The sequence below is a fragment of the Asterias amurensis genome, chromosome 8 (assembly GCF_032118995.1).
Source record: "Asterias amurensis chromosome 8, ASM3211899v1".
NCBI classification, from domain to species: Eukaryota; Metazoa; Echinodermata; class Asteroidea; order Forcipulatida; family Asteriidae; genus Asterias; species Asterias amurensis.
The window spans coordinates 11,178,404-11,191,161 of NC_092655.1; the positions used below are offsets into that span (position 1 = coordinate 11,178,404).

At 41.4% G+C, this 12,758-nt stretch overlaps 1 protein-coding gene across 1 annotated transcript in view; it reads left to right on the forward strand.

The window, feature by feature from the left end:
• Nucleotides 1-12,758, forward strand: part of LOC139940856 (uncharacterized) — a 101,731-nt gene that overhangs the window by 7,836 nt on the left and 81,137 nt on the right. The window lies entirely within an intron of this gene.

Below are 12,758 nucleotides of genomic sequence, written 5' to 3' on the forward strand. Positions count from 1 at the left end.
AAAGACTCTCTGCTCTTTTTCGTGTTTCTCAGCGGCTGGAATGTTCTGGAGTGCTGGTGGGTCCTTTCACCAGGGAGACGTGCTGGTAGTGACACCCCTGCCAAAAACTTTGAGCATGGAGACCAGAGATGCTCAACTGGATTGTAGCGAGAGAGTCCTGCTGGCATGCACGTGCTTATCAGCATGTCATACTTCCCCTCCTTCCAAAGTTTCCCAAGGAAGAACTCGTTCACATTGGACTTGGGGGTCCAATCTGGGCCGCCATCAGTAACAAGTACCAGGACAGGCTTATTTACACTAGGGTTGTCCTTCATTATCACTTTCAGGTCGTTGACATGGTCTTCGATAAATGTGGATGTATTTCTCACGCACCGATTGAAAACCCACAGGGGACCAGTAGCAGGGACATCCACCACATCTCTGCCACATCTGTCTTTGGTACGGGGTGCTTCAGCATCCTTCATTTGGAGTTGCAGGTAGCCATCAGGTTCAATCAAATAACCTGGGACAGGGAAATCATGATCAGCATAATGTGGGACATCATCACTTGGAAAAATGGTTCTCAGCTGGTGGTACCTTGAAACAGCCTGTCCTCCTATATGGATTTTGGCCTTGCTATCGCATGAAAATACCACACACTCGTCCGGGTACATGGCACACATCTGTCGCACATTCGAGACGGTCTCAAAATATTCATGGGCATTCGGATTATCTTTGCTGACATCACATGACTTGGTACCGATCCGTATATCAAGTGCGTCCTTGTGTCGGGCAGCTTCATGTGAGTTGGATCGTGCAGGTTGCATCAGATAGTATACTTTGGTGCGAGATATGTTATCTAGGCCCTCCACATTCTCAAGCAGGTGTTTCCGAACATCGTTCGGGGTGACTCCACAGGATATTGCAGTTCCAGTTCGTCTGCGTATGTGAGCACCAAAACCATGGATGCGTACAAAGTTCATCATAACATCAAGCAGCTGGGGGTATTTTTCTTGCAGTGGTGTAGGGCCTGTTTTCTGGTAGAAAAAAACTCCATCATCTGAACTATTAGACTGTGGAATGTTTGGCAAATCCTCAGTCTTCTTGACAGAATCAAGGCTTAGAAGCTCATACACAAGATTTGGACAGAACACCAGCTCGACATAGTCCAAAAGAACATAATGGTCCCCTTTGGCAACGCACAGCAAAGGAAACACCTCTAAAAGTTCATCAACCACGTTCTTTATGTTGTCGTTGGTCAAATGAAAGTGTTCAGCTATAATACGGCCTGGAACTCCCAGCATGCCTGAGCGATGGCACATGTCCTTGAGGTTAATGAATGAAAGCAACTGTTCTGCATTCAGAGGATTGAAAACACCTTTACCATCTGCTTCAATTTCAGTAATTTTCTCTGTTGCCTTTTCCCAACTCAGGCAGAGTGAATTCCCAGCTACCAGATTGTATTCTGAGTTGCCTGACAGCCGATTGAATCTTCTGGCATTCTGTGCCCTTACGCTAGCCTTCAAGCAGCTAATGGCATTTTCTAGTGCAGTTTTCGCATTGAAAAGAATTGGAAGCATTTCCAATATTTTCGTAAGTTTCTGTTGACACGACTTGAGCTGCAATCCAAGATTTCCACTCACGATCTTTAGCTGTGCTATCTCTTGCAAATGCTGGGATAGTTCAGTTAAACTGGCCTCTGCCTCATGATGTCTTTGTTGAACAACGGAACCTTTCTTCATAAAAGTCTGATGTTTCTGCCATTTGGAAACTAGAGGGAAATAATCCTTAGCTGAAGCAGATACTGACGTCAGGGCTCTCATGAATTCAGGATGAGACTTTATATCCTCAGAAAGTAGCTTATCTGGTGAGATGTTCAGTTTCTGACACATGAACGAAACTGCGTTTATCTGCCCATCCAAAACATTATTCTGAACAGCGCAGTCATTTAGAAGTGAAGAAGCAACCGTTTCCTCTGGCACCCGAGCTGTCACAAAAACTGGATTTGGTTCTGGTTGGACAGTGTCATCAGTACCTATATCAACAGCTGTTGTCTGAAATGAAAAGAAAAAAAAAGTGTTGCTATTATAAATAATTGTGTGTATTATTGATCCTTCACAATCCTTCTCCATCATGTATCCCAATCGCATGAAATTTAAAAAAGAGGGAATAATGTGGAACAAAGAAAAGAATTAGTAGGCTTCAGGCCTGAAATTGCACGGAGGCCCTGGCCTCTGTTGCCTCTGGTCTTGGCCTTGGTGCCCTTCAAAAGTTTCCCGATAAACTTTTAAGATTTTCAAATTGAAGTGCTCTTTGCAAAATGAAAATGGCCTTGCCCTCTCAAAATTGAAATTCCAGGCCTAAGGCTTTAATCATAGAGAAAGGGCCTACCATGTATGGTACTTTTCACAACTGACATGACAGTCTTCATTAAAAAAACAATATTTCGAAATAAAATAAACTAGCCAATGTTCTTTTTCAGTTTCATTCAGGATGGATGCAATAATAATAATTAATCAGGAAATATAAAGTGCAAAAAAGGATTTTAAAACTATATACATCACTCGATTACAAAATATATATATAAACAATGATCGTTGTGATTTTTTGGAATTTCAAAACATTTCCACTGACATAGGCCCCCTACGACGCACCTACCAACCATGCCTACCCACTGTGTTCGATCATATTGCTCCATGGTTTGTTTCTTAGTTAAAATACCACAACAAATACCCGTGTTTGCAATTCACAAACTCGCACTCTATGGGCATAAATTTCATGTTTATAAAAAATAAAAGAAAATCTACCTTTGGAACAGCGTTGAAGAATGACCTTAACGTCCCCTTCTGATTTGATACTCGTTTCATCTTCGATAACGCTCGATCAACTACTACTTCGTCGAACAGCTTTTCACGATCACGGCCTGCGGCTGCATTCCGCCACAATTTCTGGCTCTCACACACGACATCTGCTCGTTGCGTTGATCATTTACGAACACAAAAGCATTCACAAACTGCATGTATTTGTTGTTTGGGTTCTTGTGGACAATACATCCTTTTCGAGTGAGGAATTTCCACAATTGATTTAAATCAACAGCACAGCTGCTCGTAGTCGCATTGTCCGCCATTGATACATAGGTGCCGGTTGAACATGCGCTGCGCAGACATGTGTATGCAACCTCGTCCCCAAGGTGTGTCGAGCAGTACGAGGTTTGGTTGGAAATAAAGTAAACCATGGGGACGAGGATGGGTATGTATGCTGCTGGCTCTAGGGAACGGAAGGGGCATTGCACTCGCAGCTTCGGAACACTGCATTTTTAGAAGAGGTAACTACTGTTTTAAATGGTAATCCCCTCTTTAAAAAATAGAAACAAATATATAATTTGTTTTTTTATTAAACTATAAAATTACTAAAGCTTTTTAGAATGCAAAAAAACATGTACAAATGTTTTTTTGAAACCGGTTAATAGTTTATTCATAATATTTCAATAATTTTTACCTTATACATAAAATGAACTTGTCCATGCAGTCTTGTTTTTCCACTCTGTGTTTTTCGCATGTTGGACTGTGTGTGTGTGTACGTGTGTGTGTGTGGGCGACGTGGCCGACACAGTGGATACGGACATGTACACTGTACATGTTGTACATAGTGGATTTTCATGTACATGTACGTTGTAGGACTGCCGCGCATGCTGTACTATGGTGGCCCTGAAGGGACATCGCATATCGCAAACGTGTGCGCATACGTATGCAATGTCGTGAAACAATTCGCAAATATGTGCGCACACGAATGCAATGTCGTGAAACAATTCGCGAATATGTGCGCACACGTATGCAATGTCGTGAAACAATTCGCAAATATGTGCGCACACGTATGCAATGTCGTGAAACAATTCGCGAATATGTGCGCACACGTATGCAATGTCGCGAAACAATTCGCGAATATGTGCGCACACGTCTGCGAATATTATTTGCGATGTCGTGAATTTTATTGCATACCATGTTGCATACCTTTGAATAAAATGTCTAATGATCTGGGGGGTTTCTTTCCAACAGTGAGATAAGCGGTAGTCATTGCAGCAGTAGTCGTTGTTGTGAGGCAAGCGAGGCATGTGGTCGTCCTTGGCCTGGTGCCAAGTTCCTGGGTACACACATGCTTTACAGAGGGAGCCTGCTGTAGGGCCACAGTACTCCCTAGATCGGTAACAAATTATCCACAACTATGACATCATCCTAATGGTATGCAACATGGTATGCAATAAAATTCACGACATTGCAAAACAACCGCACTCGTGTGCGCACATATTCACGATTTGGTTCACGAAATTGCATACATGTGCGCACATATTCACGATTTGGTTCACGAGATTGCATACGTGTGCGCACATATTCGCGATTTGTTTCACGACATTGCATACGTGTGCGCACATATTCGCGAATTGTTTCACGACATTGCATACGTGTGCGCACATATTCGCGAATTGTTTCACGATATTGTATACGTGTGCGCATATATTCGCGATTTGTTTCACGACATTGCATACGTGTGTGCACACGTTTGCGTTATGCGATGTCCCTTCGGGGCCACCATACTGTACACAGTATGTTCATGCATGGGAAGCAATGTGGGCCTCCCCGGTGGGCCACCGGCTCAGCCATGCTCGCTCGGCATTTTTTGCAGTGTGTGTGGGATCTCTCTGTGGTGAGACAAAGCAATGTCGGAAGTGGCGACGGGCCAAAAAACAGATCGACATTTAATTTTTTTTTTAAGCGTACGGCAGGCATAACCCCCCTCCCCCCAGCGTACGGTTTGTACGCTCGTGAAAATGTTGATAATTGTGAACGGCCCCTTACTGATCTAAAGTTCCTTCCACTGCACGATGGCCATACTGGGCCCGATATTGGAGGTAGGCTGTCTGGAGTGTGGCAGGGTGCAAACAACATGCCACGAACCATGGGTGTCGGCTAAGGCAGTGGCTGCCATCTTCAGCATCCATTCCTATATGTAGTCTTTTTATTTTGTTGGACGTCTGTCGTATCTCATTGCAGCAGATGAGATTCTCCACATGTGCCAGCCTGCACAACACAGGCTCCACACAAGCACCTTGGGGTGGGGATTAAAAATGTACTTAATTTGTTGGGACCGAAATATTGTGGTACAATATTGTGTCTCAAGTAAATTTGAACTGAGCAATCTGACTGTTGTGTAATTCAACTGATTAAAATAACACCTAGTTGTTGTGATAAATACTAAGTAATACAGTCACAATAAACACACCTGCCGACTTGTAACAAACAATTTATTCAAAAAAGAAAATTTTGTATGACACAAAAAAACATATTTTACATTAAACTCACATGAGACATTTTGCAGATAAAGATGGTAAAAAGCTTCCCTTAAAATGTTACTTGCTGAGGTGCTGCATGTTTTGGCGAAACGGGTAAAAAAAATCCCCAAAATAGTTTGTAAGGCACTGCGGTTAAATAGTGTTAGCATGTACAACGTAATTACCAGTATGTTGTAATGTATTTACTAGTACAGAAATAAATACCAGTGTGACTCTCCTGGAAAAACATTGCTCTCTGATTAATATTTTAATTTCCAAAAACAAATGAAGTTGACTTCTGCACTCCTTGCAGTGCAGGTAAATTATATAAGATATCCTGTTGTCATGGGTTTCCAACAAGAAAACTGTTTACAATCAAAACTTAATAAAAGATTTGTTTTTTAATCATCTCCATCTCTCTTTAATCTGCGACAACCTGAAGCAAAATACTGTGGGATCCTTTCTGGTTAAAGTAGTCAGCAGGATGGTCAAGTGGTGCCAGAATAGGGATGTGCACTCCATCAATAGCACCAGCTACCCCATTTCATCTCAAACCCATTTATGTTTTCTTGCCAAAGCATGTACCACTTTTTTCAATTTTTTTTTAAAGTATTTGTTCTTGTTCTGGCCACTACAGTTGTCGCAATGCAAGTGGACTGTGGTCTCGCTTAGGCAGTAATGTTCAAAGTAATGATGTATAAAGCTAATCACTGAGTTGATTCTTTTTGAAATTGTCAGTGCCTCATCTATTAGGTAGTTTACCTGACGCGTCACTCCCTCGCAGTGGATTCCAAATATCCCCAACTTTCGAGGTGTCAGAAAATAAATGGGGCCAGGGTGAACAGGCCCTGGTCGAAAGGATAGTGAACCTGCTGCAAGGGTTGTTGGGACAAGACTCACTTCTCCTTGACGCTCAGCAGTCTCCTTGGCAACATGGACGTGATCCCTGTACACCGCTCGCTCACCTGCAACCAAAGCCAGATGGTCCTGTTGTAATCTGCAGCAACTAGACTTTTCTTCTTCCGTCAAATTCTTTACAGATTCTGTAATGGAGAATGGACGAGAAAGTGTAGATTCGAGAATAGAATGTACAAGCCGAAGGCGAGTACACTGTAGTCACGAATCTACACTTCAGAGTCTATTATATGACTGAAACTATTTCCCCCATTGGTTATGTCACAGTTTTAACGCATTGGATTTCTCAATCTTATTTCGTATACATTGTCAAACAACGATTAATCACTGGTCAGCAAAAAAAGGCAACTTCACATTGTACATGAATGCCTTAGTTAATTTTTCTAAAGTGCAGAGGGAGATCAACAAAATGTTACCCAAGTTTTCTATGGCTTTCTTGTAGCTCCTCCACACATTCACTGTTTTTGTTCAACTACTTAGCATAAAAATGATGACATGCCCTTTGTGGAAATTAGGAAAGGTGAGGGTCGAAGGTTTCCAATGATACCATAATGTACATAGGGGTGTAGCGTACGGCAAAACTATGAGGGGTACAAAACAGCGCTATTTCGTGCTGTGTAGAAATAAAACGGACACAAATGAAACAAAAGTATGACCTGGTCTGGATGTTGTTCGTGTAGTGGCACGGCAGACTTCGATATCTGGGCTGCGACCTCATAGCCATTGGACTCGTCGTCTCTGTCGTCCGAGTCTGAACCAACTTCTGATGATAACGATAGGTTTCTACTATCGTTATCATCAGAAGAGCTGGGGCCGACCGACAGCAGTTCCCTAACAATACTATGCTCCTCCCATGAATCATTATCACTTTTAGAAAGATTTTCCATCGTTTCTGCTTCTTGATGTGTAGAATTCTCTAATTTTGTTTCATGCATAAAAACACACACGGATGGCCGGACAGACCTTTCTTTTGTTCCTCACTTCTATTCTCCCTCCAAATCCTGTAACGCAAATTTTTGTCTCTGTCATGTTCATTGTAGGCTTGCAGTTTGCTTTTAAGATGTGGGTTGAAGTCATCATTCAATTCTTCACACACACACACACACTGAGATTTTGCATGGAAGTGGCAATGTGCATATGGGATTAAAGGGGCACATCTTACAGTTCCTCCCCACTAAATTTGAGAGTTCAGAGTTAAATATGCACATAATTTTTCATTATGAAAATCCTGTAGAAATGAAGGCATGTTTAACTGTGAATTTAAGAACTTGAAAATAAATGAATGTGTAAGTTGCCAGCTTGCTGAACAATAAACTTTGTTATAAATTTAGCAACTTTCCAAAAACACTAATTCGTCTGAACAAGAAAAATAAACAGGTTGTGGCTTGCTTAGCCTCAAAACGCAAAACGTTTCGTGAATGTTCGGATAGCCACTGGCTATAGATCAAGTTTATCTGGGGGTTTCCGAGTTTGCAGCGGATAGCGACTCTCAGTCCTTGAAGGAGATCCTGTTGTTGTAGAAGGCGCAGTTGGTTGTTCCTTTTTGCTCTGAAGGAGTGATGAAGATCCTGGTGATGGAGACGCTTTAAGGGGATCAGATGATGTCTGGCCATTGGTCTTTGGAATGATAGTGGGTAGAATATCGGGGACCATCTCTGGCTGTTGAGCGAAGGATTTTCCAGTTTCTTCATCAAGAAGTTGGTCAACTCCAGATGGAGTCTGGGCCAACTCTTACTTCATATGACAGTGCGCCAGTGCGTGCATTGATAACTCCAGTTATCCACTTCTGAGGGCCTCTGTAGTCACGAACTAGCACATGTTGATTCTCATGTAGTTCTCCAGTTGTCTTTGAAGATTTGTGACACACAGTCTGGTCTATTTGTTTCCGAGTGACACGATGACGAATGTCTGGTTTGAGGATGTCTAGTCTAGAACAAAGACTCCTTCCATTAAGCATTAATGCGGGAGACTGTCCAGTTGTGGCATGGGTTGCATTGCGATACGCAATCAGGAACCGAGACAGCTTTCGCCTGATCATCATAGACGCCATTGTAATGTACACCGACTATTCACGTTGACTTTGTGTGTGTATAGCATGCACTAAACAGTTAGTATGACAGAGATTTACTCCTGTACTTGAAATCTGCGACAGCCTGAAACAAAATACTGTGGGAACCTTTCTGGTTAAAGTAGTCAGCAGGATGGTCAAGCGGTCAAACATAATAGGTTAAATAGCAATTACTGATTTACAGATGTAAACAATCGTAAGATTACCTGTTTCTATAGTGGGTACTTGGTGGAAAGCTAAATAATGTGTTTCTGAAGTTGTTAACATCGCTCAATTTAAGTTATAACACCAAACAAATACTTAATAAACGTTATAGGTCTAGACATGTTTTTACAAACATAATAGGCTAAATAGCAATTACTGAATTACAGATGTAACACTTTAAAACAATCGTAAGATTACCTGTTTCTATAGTGGATACTTGGTGGAAAGCTAAGTAATGTGTTTCTGAAGTTATTAATGTCGCTCAATTTAAATTATAACACCAAACAAATACTTAATAAACATTATAGGTCTAGACATGTTTTTACAAACATAATAGGCTAAATAGCAATTACTGAATTTCTGAAGTTATTAACGTCGAATTACAGATGTAACACTTTAAAACAATCGTAGACTACCCGTCCCAGAAACAAATTTGGCAATAATAATATTAATGTTACCATCACAATGGTAAGTGAAATGTATTCGGATTTAAAGATAATTTGCATGCTACTATGCTTTTGATCTAAATGTCAAGCAATCTATTGACAACTTCTTTAAAAGGAAAAAGGAAAACTTTCTGAAGCCAACTTTGGGAAACAAATTTGGGAATAACATTAAAACCAAGTATGCAAATATTAGATAATGTAAACATCGCAAAGGTAAGTGAAATTTATTCGGATTTAAATATAATTTGCATGCTACAATGCTTTTGATGTAAATGTCAAGCAATCTATTGACAACTTCTTTAGAGGGAAAAAGGAAAACTTTCTAAAGCCAACTTTCAAAAGCCTGCACAACTGAAGTTAATCTAATGACCCTCCGGAGCTCTTCCATAAATATTGGCGCATGCCCGTAGAAGTCTTTCTGTTCCTATGTCTCCTGACACGAACCTCCCCCATAGTTTGAAGATTTTCCCCTGACACGTTGTGTAAGCCTTCTTCTGCCGCTTCGCCAGCTTTCCTTCGCTTACGATCCTAACTTGAACATTGACGAACCTCGACTCGGCTTCCAAAATCTCGATCAGCTTGTAAAGATTTAAGCCGGAACCGCTCCCGTCTTTTTTGTTGATCCTGTTATGCCAACCTATTCAAAAAGAAAATAATATGAATAAAAGAAAATAATGTTAATAAATGAAAACTTATAGATAGAGATAGACTTCAATAATCGTAATCAGGGAAGATACCTTGGAGACAGATTTTAAAAAATTTGTTAAAGTTGGGTTAAAGTTTTAGGAAGAGATCGTACCTTCCAGGTCATTGTTGGTCCTGATGCTTTGGAGAAAGCATGTCCACTTCTTGGGAGTCCAGGTTCCACTCACCCACGTGTTATCAACATACTCAAACAACTATAATTATAATAAGAAGAACTAGACTTAAGTGTTTGTTACATCACAACAACAAGGTGTTCGGCATGACGTTCAAAGCTGAGATGTTACTCATTTTCAAGTTAAATACATCAATGCGATTGTAACAAGGTAGAATTTTACCAAAGTGGATTTTTGTTTTGCAGCAGGTATACAAAAAATCACCAACGTACCTCACGAAGCATTGGCGTTGTCGCCCGTTCCCTCAAAGATCTGAACGTAAGTGTGATCCTCTCTGCCGGAAGAAAGGGTAGAGCCATGAGTTCCTTCAGGAGCTGGTGGGTTTTGTTCCGCTCCCCATAAGCCCTGGACAGACCATCTGCTTGGATATGCCGCCATATTGCTTGTTTCCAATGGAAGCTACATGTACATCTAAGTCGCTTGACCTATTTAAACAAAAATATGTTGAAAATAAAACAAAACGAGAATAAACGTAATTCAATTTAGGAATTGTTACTACTTCAAAGGTTACAAAAATTGCAGGAGTCGAATTATAAATGCAGGCCTAATTTGACCTCTGAAAACCTTGCAAAAAAGTCCCGTCGATGTACCACCTTCGTTGCACAATGTACTTACATCAGGGAAGACGCTCTCCACCGCCTTCCAAATCCCCGCTTCAAAGTCCATCAAGGTTTCCTGAACTCGCAACTCAGGAAGAGCCTCTTTCACCGCCTGGAACACCGCCTTGTAGTCCACAGACTTTTTGCCCGACATCAGTGCGTAACACAGTGGAACCTGCTTCGTCACCTCATCCTTCATGACGAAAGCGTGGATCGATAGCAGCTGGTAGAACGGCTTCCTGACCACCTTAAATGTCCCGTTGATGTACCACCTCTTTGCCCTCCCGAGCAAGGCAAGTTGTTCCTCTCGGGCAAATAGAAGGTGACGCTTTCCATTTCGTCTCACCAAGTCCTTCAACAGAAACCCTATCGAAAAAAGGGGAAAAAAATTAAGCAACAAAGAAGGTGACGCTTTTCATTCCGTCTGACCAAGTCCTTCAACAGAGACCCTACCAAAAAAGAGGGGAAAAAATTAAACAACAAATCAATAAAAACAAATGCACAAAAACTCACAATGTACTTAAGAGGAAATTTGCACGAAGACTTTTTTTGGGGCAAGTGTTTTTGGTTAAGACGACATCCCCGTGCGTATTAGGCTATTGTTAAATATCTTTCACTGTAATGATTTTGTCTTCTTTATAATTTCATTGATGCTAATAATATTTAGTACTTTCAGGGATGAATTGATGCATCAGGTCAAATTCCAAGTCGGTGGGGTGATGGGGACGCTGTGCCTCCGTTACTCTGTGCCTCCGTTACTCTGTTCGCAGTTCTCACCAAGTTTGACGGTTTAGGCAGGGACGGAACCGGGATATCTTGTAATCCGCCCACAAGGACATCTTCTACAATCGCAGATGCAGAAGCAAACTGGCTGGCAGACGCGCGTTGTTTGATGTCCCTCACCAGTTGAAGCACGACTGCATCACCCAGGTTCCCTGGATGACAGTGTGGTGTCATGCCGGGTTCGAACACCTGCTCTCCTCGCTGTATTATTGTCGCCCCACATGCAAGTTGCTGATTTCTCACGGAACACCTGTAATTAGGGAGGTTACGTTATCTTTAATTATCTTTTAATGCGCAACTAGTAAAATGCAGACATAGATCACTATATAAGGGGGTGGCGAGCTTGTCAGGTGGCGAGATGTCCAGCATTCAAATACAGATACGTGAACCTCTTTTGAAACCAATTTCCAACATGAGGACAAATTTGCTTTGAAAATGTTCTGACACAACATAAACAGTACCGTTACAAGTATTGAATTTTTAATTTTCACTAACCTCCAGTAGGTTGTACCTCCAGAGTCTTTCTTCCAGACATATGAATAGCCAAGGCTATCCACAAGCTTTGGGCGGCCTCTCTGACTAGCGGTTTGCACCACCTTGTAATCTTGAGCTCCAGTCTCATCTCCTGCGTCAGCATTCACTGCAACATCTTCTAGTTGGTCTTCCTCTACAGCCTGATTGACGGCGAAGGGGACTTGGTCGATTTCAGGGTCGTCATCCGCTCCATCTCCTAGGACAGCATTCTCCTCCGGTTGCTCCCCCTGGTCGGCTTGGTTGACTTCAGGAGCATCATCCGCCTCCATTGGTTCTTCCTCAGCGCCTTCAATTTCCATCGGTTCCGTCTCATGAGGCCGAATTATTACGACTGTTGTACTGGTATTAGCAGATGGTGAATAAACCAGTGGAGTTGGGAGAGACAGAGAGAGAGACGTGGGGGGGGGGGGTGGTTGATAAAGAGAAAATTTGTAGAAATAAAAATTTTCGTTGACGAGACCAATATCGGTCAAATGACTCGTTAAGAGAAAATGTATATGGAAAGTTAAAGTAGGAAGACTCTACTCAGTCTTAAAAAAGAGCTGCCAGAATTGTTGCTAATGATTTGGATTATGTAAATTCTCATGGTGATGATATAATGAGAACTCTCTCTTGGCAGACTTTTGAACAGAGGAGGGATTATTTTTTAGCCTGTAATATTTATAAATGTATAAATGGTTTAGCCCCAGACAGGCTTTGTAATAACATTGAGATGTACTTTAATAGGCATGGGTTCAATACTAGAAATGCTGACTCTCTTCATGTTGTTCTCCCTAAGCCTATGGACTGTTTAAGCAATCTTTTACTTATTCTGGTGCTACTAGATGAAATAAGCTACCTCCTAGGGCCCAAAATGCATCGTCTATCGGTGGTTTTAAAAATATGTATAACAAATCAATTTTTAAGTATATTTTATCCTCTTGCTGTTCTTCTTCTTTTTCTTTTTTTTTTTTTGCTCAGACTGTAATGTTTTCCTTTTCCTTTTATTTTTATTTGTTTTTAGTACACAGGACCACAATCCTTAAT